Source organism: Mus caroli, chromosome 3 (genome assembly GCF_900094665.2).
Source record: "Mus caroli chromosome 3, CAROLI_EIJ_v1.1, whole genome shotgun sequence".
Classification (NCBI taxonomy): domain Eukaryota; kingdom Metazoa; phylum Chordata; class Mammalia; order Rodentia; family Muridae; genus Mus; species Mus caroli.
This window is the reverse complement of record NC_034572.1, coordinates 116,183,525-116,192,084: the sequence shown is the minus strand read 5'-3', so window position 1 is coordinate 116,192,084 and position 8,560 is coordinate 116,183,525. Positions and strand designations below refer to the sequence as shown.

General features: G+C 38.2%; 1 long non-coding RNA gene across 1 annotated transcript in view; it reads left to right on the top strand.

Annotated features, from left to right (window-relative positions):
• LOC115030592 overlaps positions 1-3,066 on the top strand; it is a 3,736-nt gene extending 670 nt beyond the window's left edge. The window contains exons 2-3 of the long non-coding RNA XR_003836173.1: positions 219-329; positions 2,981-3,066. This is a non-coding gene — a long non-coding RNA (uncharacterized LOC115030592). The remainder of the gene's footprint in view (positions 1-218; positions 330-2,980) is intronic.
• Positions 3,067-8,560: the final 5,494 nt, after the last annotated feature.

The window sequence follows — 8,560 nt, the reverse complement described above, 5'->3', positions numbered from 1 at the left end:
AGGGAGGGAGGAAGGGAGGGAGGGAGGGAGGGAGGAAGGAAGGAAGGAAGGAAGGAAGGAAGGAAGGAAGGAAGGAAGGAAGGAAGGAAGGAAGAAGAAAAGTTGACTGTACACTTGCACTGGAGGTAACTTAAGGTGAGATGGAACTCTGGCTTCTTTTTTTTCCCCCTCTGACTTCTCATCTCAGTCTTTTTTTTTTTATTTCTTTCTTTCTGTAGTTTGGCTGGGATCACAGAGGTAAGTTATCCCCTGAGATTCCTTGAATTCCAAAAGGAGCAAAACCTCTCAAGAATTGATCTCCTCCAAGATGAGAACAACTTTTCATTAAGGTGAGGATGTCCCTAGAGTAGAAGTAATCATATTATAGAAAACTGGGCTCCTGGTTGATTACAATGATGAACAGATTTACTACTTAAAAGATGACTTTAATAATCACTTTGAAAGCTGGGATAGAGACAATGATGATTCAGTGTTGGATGGAACCAAACTTTGACCACGACTGCCAAATTACGCACACCTCTTTGAATATAAACCTCATGTCAGTACCCTGGATGTAGATTAAAGGTCACTGGACCACTTTATTTGTTTGTCTTTCTAATGTGGCCACACTGAAAAACATCTCTGTTTTTCTACTTTTTGCCACTGCTTATCTCTTTAATTGACTTATCAGGATGGGAGGCCAAGGAGACGAATCTGCTGGAACCACTGGAGTCTAGGCTATATGCTAAAATCCTTGATGACACTGTGTGTTTGAGGAGATAAAAATGTTAATATTGATTTGAATATTAGTGTACATGTATACATCACCTCATCCTCTAGAAATACGTAAAGTATTAATTTAAAGGAACAAAATAAAACATAAAAGCTTTTCAAAAAAATTTTGTTGTATTTCCTTTAGGCAGAGATACATGATGGTGTTTACTGCTAATAATTCTTTTCATTCTATTTAGAAACCATCAGTATCTATACTACCATTGTAATGTACTTAATTAGTTAAGTTCCTTTGTGTTCCTATTTATTTATGTTTAATTGCAACATATCCAGATTGCAATTTTTCACAGATTCTCACACATGTATTGTAGGCTTAGATTTTTTTTAAAGCCTACTTTCATTTAGAGTTCTTTAACACTTTCAACCTCCATTCTAGCCCACCCGCTGAAGGCACAGAAGAAAGATAGTTAATAGGACAGAGAGGATTGTGGACCTGTTTAGAAGTAGTTCTCTGAGGTGATTTCAATCTTTGTTGTCAGGATATCAGCAGTCCAAACCAATAGCAAACACCAAACACGAATCAGTAGCAGTGTCTTGATCCAGCAGAAATCAAGTGGCTCCATGGAATCAACATGAGTCAATAGAAGCAGCAAGAAGCAGCCGGAATCCCTCGAGAAGGTCTTTGGTGATTTTTGAAGGCCAGCAGCAATGCAAAAGCATCCTTTCACTCTGTGTGGTTCTACTTATACTCTCTCTAAACATCGCACGCTCTATCAAGCAAAACATCAGATACCATCTCACGTGTCTGCTTCGGCAAAACATACTCCCATGTGTCTGTTTTAGCAAAACATCCTTTCACAAGGCAGCTTCCAGAAAAACATCATGTGACTCAACTAATTAAAAAAAAAAACAGAAAATTCCACTTTAATGTATATTGGGGCATTCATTCTTAAGTACTTTGTCCTTTCCTGTTCAAATAACAGTTTTTTGAAACATTCTGCCATCTGTAAGCAGATTCTCAGAAGTTGAAATGTTTAAATCTGTCCTTAGAACATAAGAAAACATCAACAAATAGCTCTGCTGTAATTTTAGCATCAAAATACTTCAAACTATTTGTTGTGAAATTCCACAAAGAGCCCATCCATCCTAAATTACTCACTCTAAAAGCATAAGCTAACAGAAAGGCCAGACAAACCATCTCTGAAACACACCCAGTCCCAATATGTATTAGCAAGTATCAGTTTCTACTCTAGACTCTTAAACCACACCAGAGAAATGTACTTGGGAGGCTTTCTGTTACACTTAGAAAATTCAGAATAGCTTTCCAGAGTTATAGTTGGAGTACATTTTGTTTTATTACTTTGGGGAATAATTGAGAAAAGGAAATAGGAATTTTCTGACCTTTTCTACTATCAGCCAGCTCCCAAGAACATTGGGTTTTCTTGTCAAGTTTTCTGTTCTTTCTTTCACTGGTACACACTGAAGGTGGACTAGAGTGTAGAAGGGTCAAAATAGACAAACGGCTCTTGTTACTTTGATAACCAATGATTTTCTCCTTCCTCAAACTTTCCCCCTGTCTGCAAGCTGATACAAAGCTATGACACACAGGACCAGTGATCATTACAAATTGTTTCTTCATATCTTGGACCCTTAGAATATTAACTTTGTTCAATTTTAGATTCTTACCCTTAAAATAAACTGTATTAGCTCTTGTAGTCTTCAAATCAAAGTGTATGTCTTGGAGTTTTCATAAAGTTTCATGCATTTTTTCAAATCAATTCCCAGTAGTTTTGGATACCGTTGTGAGCATAAGTCTCCAGGTTTGTCTTGAGAAATTGGAAATTTTCACTCAGCCCACATTGCCACAGCCATTAATCAGTTTCAAAGAGAATCAGCCAGTCCTATTGGTAGAATATATGCTGTCCATGTTGTTACAGTGTCTTCTATTCCTTAACTCCTCCAAGTGCAAAGACATGTGGGTTGCCAGTGACAAGGGTAAAAAGTGAAAATTCATCGACTATAGATGTGTGAACAAAGAGAGTCAAAGACATAGCAAACATGAGAGGAATGCAAAGCCAGTAAGGTCTTTAAAAGGCATATTGTAGACTAAGCTGACCAAAGAACAACACAGGGTTAGGAATGCAGATTTTACTTGCCAGCAATTATATTACTTGGAACTGGTCTTTTGTGAGAGAGATGGCTGCATTCTGGATGAAGGCTTCAGATTCCATCAGCCTGAATCACATAATGAATACTTCTCTCCTAACAGGTACCGGGACTGAATTCCCCAACTTCTTCAAGCCTGTCTCCAACTGCGACCTGTTCCTTAAGCTCTCGATCATGTTCCTGCTGTTTCATACCCACAGACTGTCTTATCACAGACTCTCCCAGGGAAATGTAATTTCAGAAATTAATTGTATACTGAACCCCCTGGGAAACGATGAGGCACCTTTTAGGTCACTTGTTAAATGCCAATCCCTGTTGTTGTACCCAGTTTGCATGACTGTTGGATAAAAATCCACCACGTCTCCCTTCTCCTGACTTTCCAACAGAACATCAGTTTTTGCTTGGATGATTTAACCTCTTCCAGAGGGCCATGTGTTTTCTTAATAAAATCATGGTAATCTCATTCTTCCTGCCAACAGTATGTGTAATGTATTTCTGATTAAGGAGTCATGGAAGGGAATCTACTGGGACCCTTGGGGAGGGGTTTTCATAATTATAGACACAGAAAAAGAGGTGACTTTATACTGTGTTAGTTCAATTGTGATATAGGACAAACACCTACCCTGAAGAATGCATTGTTGAAAAGTAAAATGTCTGTCATTCTCCCATGATGCTGCTAAAAGAACTGAACTAAAAAGCACACAACACACACGCAAACACACACACACTCATACCCACATGCTTGCAAACATATGGCTAATGTAGATACAGAACCATCTAGGATTCACAAATGAAAGCATATGTCTTTCCAAATCTGGCTTATTTCACTTAATATGATGGTCTCCAGTTGCACTCATTTTCCAGCAAATGGCATAATTTAATTCCTTATGGCTGAATAAAGCTCCATTGTGCATATATATTGCATTTTCTTCATTTATATTTTAGTAGACATCTAGATTTTTGCATACTTTCAATAGGACTTCAATAAACATGGATATGTTTCTTTATAATTCTTTGGATATCTATCCAAAAATAGCATATCTGTATCTCATGGCAGTTCTATTTCTAGTTTCTGGAATGATTTTCATAGTGGCTGGAGAAATTTACAGGCTCATCATGAGAACTCAAATTCTATTCCCCCCCATATAATTGTCAGCATTTGTTGTTTCTTTTCTTATAAGAGCCATTCTGATTTGAATGAGTTGGAATTTGAATGTAGGTTTAGTCTGCATTTCTCTGCTGGCTAAGGATGTTAAAATTTTTTCATCTGTTTATTCACTATCTGCACTTCATATCCTGAGAAGTGTCTGTTCATTTCATCATCCCATTTATTGCTTCAGTTGCTAGGCTTCTTGGTATTTAGTTGTGTGGGTTCTTTATATAGTAGATATCAATCCTTTTTCTGATACACAGCTATGAAAATTTTCCTCCCATCTGCATATTGTCTTTTGATCTAATTATTATGTCATTTGTTGCATAGAAACTCAGGAATGGAAGCAAGTAATAACTCCAGCCAGCTTTGACAGCTAGGAATTACAACAATGACCAGCATGGCACAGTAGTCCTAAGGGTACAATGGTGGTAGCCAGCTGCTGTCTGATTGGATGTAAGGTCAGCCCACTGAACAGAAGAGAGACCCAGCAAGCCAGGTGGCCTGGTGAAGTCTTGCGACTTAGAGAAAAGCTACCCTCACTTTCCTCAGCCAGCTTAATTCCCAACCACAATCTAAATATTTACCTTATGACCACAGGTAAGTGCAGCTCTCGCCCTTTGTGAAGGAAGCCTCTCTTTGCAGCAGTCAGTGACCATTACAGAAAACCACAAGTGGTCAGCATGCGGAGAACAAGTGGCCGTGCTAACCGTAACACAAACATGTTATCCAACTGTGAGTAAGGGCTTCCCAAGGAAAAGTGCCTTCTATTAATGGAAATTTTTAACACAGCATAAAATCTTTTCTCTTTACTTTAAGTAGGCAATAATAAATTTTCCTATGCTGTAGATTTGTCCAAATAAAAAAAGAGATAAGAGCAAGAGATTGCTCTCAGAATTTACCTATAGCTCTGATATACCCTCTAAAATTTAGGGGAAAAAAATCTTAGTTTAATTTTTTAAACTAAGTTAAACTCAAAATTTAATTTAATTTAATTAAATTTTAATTTTAGTATCTCCTTTAGACTCACAAATAGTTTTCAGAGCTATTTGTTTTTGTAAATTACTAATTTTATCATTTTTCTTTTTTAAGATTATTTTATTTTTCCATTACAGCAGGCTACACAATTTTGACTTAATAAAAAAAAAATTATTGCTGAAGGCTTTTTAGTTAATAAGCCACTTTGGAGATCGTCGTGTTCCCTGTTGAGGGAAGAAATGCCAAGTTAACTTCAGCTGGATTTTCACTTTTGCTTTTCAGCTTGTATTGAAACATAACAAACATTAACAAACTAAAGAAACAAACAAAAATACCCAAATACCTTTTCCCCAAACCTTCTGCTTGGATAACATAGGGAGGGATGTCCTTGACATGAGGGGAGGAGGGAGAGCAGAGGCAAACTTAAGGAACCAAAATGCCTTCAGGGGTCTCTAAGCAAACAAAACCAAACAGAATACTAGAAAATAGAATATTTCCATAGCCAACAAACAAAATAGATACCTAAAACAAAAAGGAACAAAAAGAAACAAAAGAACATGTACCAAAGAAAATCCATAAACAGACAGCTCCGAATAAACCAGTGGACCCTTAGCTTGCCAAATCCTCCTGAGGAGATGACATCAGGTGGCTAGCCAACTCCTGTGGATCCACGCTGGCCTCTTGTTTCTATCCAGGTTATTACTATGGTGAAAGGGGATCTTTCTCAGTGCTGCACTTTGGGCTCTTCATTGTTGACACAAAAGACACAATTCTCATCTCAAAGGGGATAAGAGGTCATTTATTCTGAGTGGCCATGGCACAAGAACACAGATTTAGCTTTTGCCCAGATTCATGTTCCAAAGTGGAAGAAGTTTCATGAAACTTTTATGATAACAGAACAAAGAAAATCATAAATCAAGACACTTTTCAAATATACTGGCAGAAACATTATGTAGACAGGTTAAAGCAAAGTGGCTCTGCTATAGGCCTCAGACTCTGTGTGATGACACCCTTAGCCCATTGATTGGTGGGGTCAAGTGTCTGCACTCCAAAAGATTTACCTTGGTGGTCACAAAGATGTCCATACACAGAGGAAGGAAATAAATGGCTCTTAAGAGGGCTAAAGATACCCCAAGATGGCTGGGTTCTGGACTTGGAACTGTCCACAGTCATGGAAGTCCTAATTAGTCAGCCAAACTTTCAGGAGTTCAAAGGAAAGTGCAGCTGCTTCCCAAGAACTTTCATCCACAGAAAAAACTGGGAATCAGTCACAACTAGGAGGCAGTTGCTTATTACATTTTCTCAAACTATAGTAACATAGAGTATGAATTATTAATTGTCACATAGAGTCTGTATGGGAAAATTGTTTCTTTTGGACTTGTGGACGTCAACTATTTCCTATAATCACATATCTTCCAGTTGATAGCAATGCTTTACTGCTAATCACCTCCTGACCTATGTCTTTTGCTACATGCTTCAGTAATAATTTGTGGTGTCAGATATAAAAATGAGGCCATTTGATTAAAGTATGTTTAATATATATAATGCTAAGGTTCATCAGAGATGAGTTGACATGTGTTTTGGTTTCTTTATCTACTAACATCAAAGTATCTTGTGCTCATTTCATCTTCTTGTTAGGTTAGATTAGAGGCTCACACATTTTTTTTAAGTCATGGTGTTATAAAAAGGATAGAAATTATCCTTCCCCTCCCCTTTCCTTTTTCTTTTTTTCCTCTCCTCTCCTCCCCTCCCCTCCCCTCCCCTCCCCTCCCCTAAGGAAAATATACAAACAATAAAAATTAGTTCACTTTTTCTGGTTTTCCTTGTGTATAAAAAGGAAGCCTAATTGGATCTTAGAAACCATAGGGCAAGAATCCATGACCCCCTCTCATTCTTATGTCTTTTATGCCTCCCAAGACAGCACTACAGGAATGACACTACCACCATTGATTTCTAGCTAAAGATAGACCCTCTCCCCCACTGGCCAGATTATCTACAGATTTTGTGAGATGAAGCAACTTATGCCTTCTCCTTTCACTAGCTGGAAACTTATCAGGGTTGGGTCTCGTCCTGAGGGGACACTTCCCACTGTTCCAGTACTCAGAAGAAGGCTCCTCCTTAATGGTGGTAATCCCTTTAACAGCCTCTCTTTCAGCATCCTTTCCTGTAACTTTAGGCTTCCTAAGACTTGTTTTCTCTACAAACTATATACTTTGTGATTCTTTCTGCCCCACACAGTCTTTTAGTTGTAGACATAAATAAAAGCTATCAAATAAGGACTGTAATATTAGAGTGTAAGCCAAACTAACCCTTTCCTACTTGAGTTTAAAGTGTTCTGTAACAGCATTAGATTAAAACTTCCCCCTTTTTAAAAAAAATCTATTTATTTATTATATGTAAGTACACTGTAGCTGTCTGTCTTCAGACACCCCATAAGAGGGCCTTAGATCTCATTATGGATGGTTGTGAGTCACCATGTGGCTGTGGGATTTGAACTCGGGACCTTCAGAAGAGCAGTCAGTGTTCTTACCCACTGAGCCATCTCACTAGCCTGCTGTAACAGCAATAGAAAATAAACTAAGACAGATTGGTATCATGAGTGGGGATTTGCTGTGACATAGCTCAGTTGCAGTGGAGACCATTACCAAGGACAGTATAGAGTGGAACCAGCCTGAGCCTACAAGATTCTGTGCCTGTCTCTGGGTTCCTGCTTGGGTTCCTACCCTGACTTCCCTTAATGATAGGCTATGATGTGAAAGTGTAAGTCAACTAAACCCTTTCTTCCCCAAGTTGCTTTTGTCAAGTGTTCTATCACAGCCACAGGCAGTGGCCTAAGACATTTTACTTCCTTTATGGCCTTGTGCATTACTCTCCTGACTGTCTTCCAGGATCCCATTAAAATGGCCTGTTGATCTCAGCTTAGAGCATTCAATTGCCCCTCTAGTCCAAAATTCCAAAGTCTTCTACATTACTCTAAAAAATAACACAAACAAGTTCTTCACATGGGCTCAGTGCCAACTTTTGTGTTAGATGGTTTTTGTTGTTGTGATAAATTATCATGACCAGAAACAACTTATAAAATAAAAGTACCAACAACCAGGGACCAAGTGTTCAAATACATGAGACTATAGGGGGACACTTTTTATTCTAACTACTAACAGTATCCCTGGGGTACGTTCACTTAGTGCTCCTTAGGTATATGCCTACAAGCAGTGCATTTGGTCATATCATAGTTATAATTTTAGTTTGTTGAGCAACTACCACACTGATTTCCAAAGGAGCTTCACCAGTTCACAGTCCCTGTAACAGTGTAAAGATTCCTACTTCCTTACATCCTTGCCAGCATTTGTTGTGGTGGTGTTGTTGCTGCTGTTATGGTTTTATGAGAGCTATTCTGGCTGGGGTGAGATATCAGAATCTCTGAGTAGTTTTCATTAGAATGATTAAAGATGTTAGAAAAATTCTTTTCATGTTTTTTCACCATTTTCTCATCCACTTTTGAGAATTTTCTATTCATTTCACTAATGATTTGCCTGACTGTTTTCTTGCTTTCTT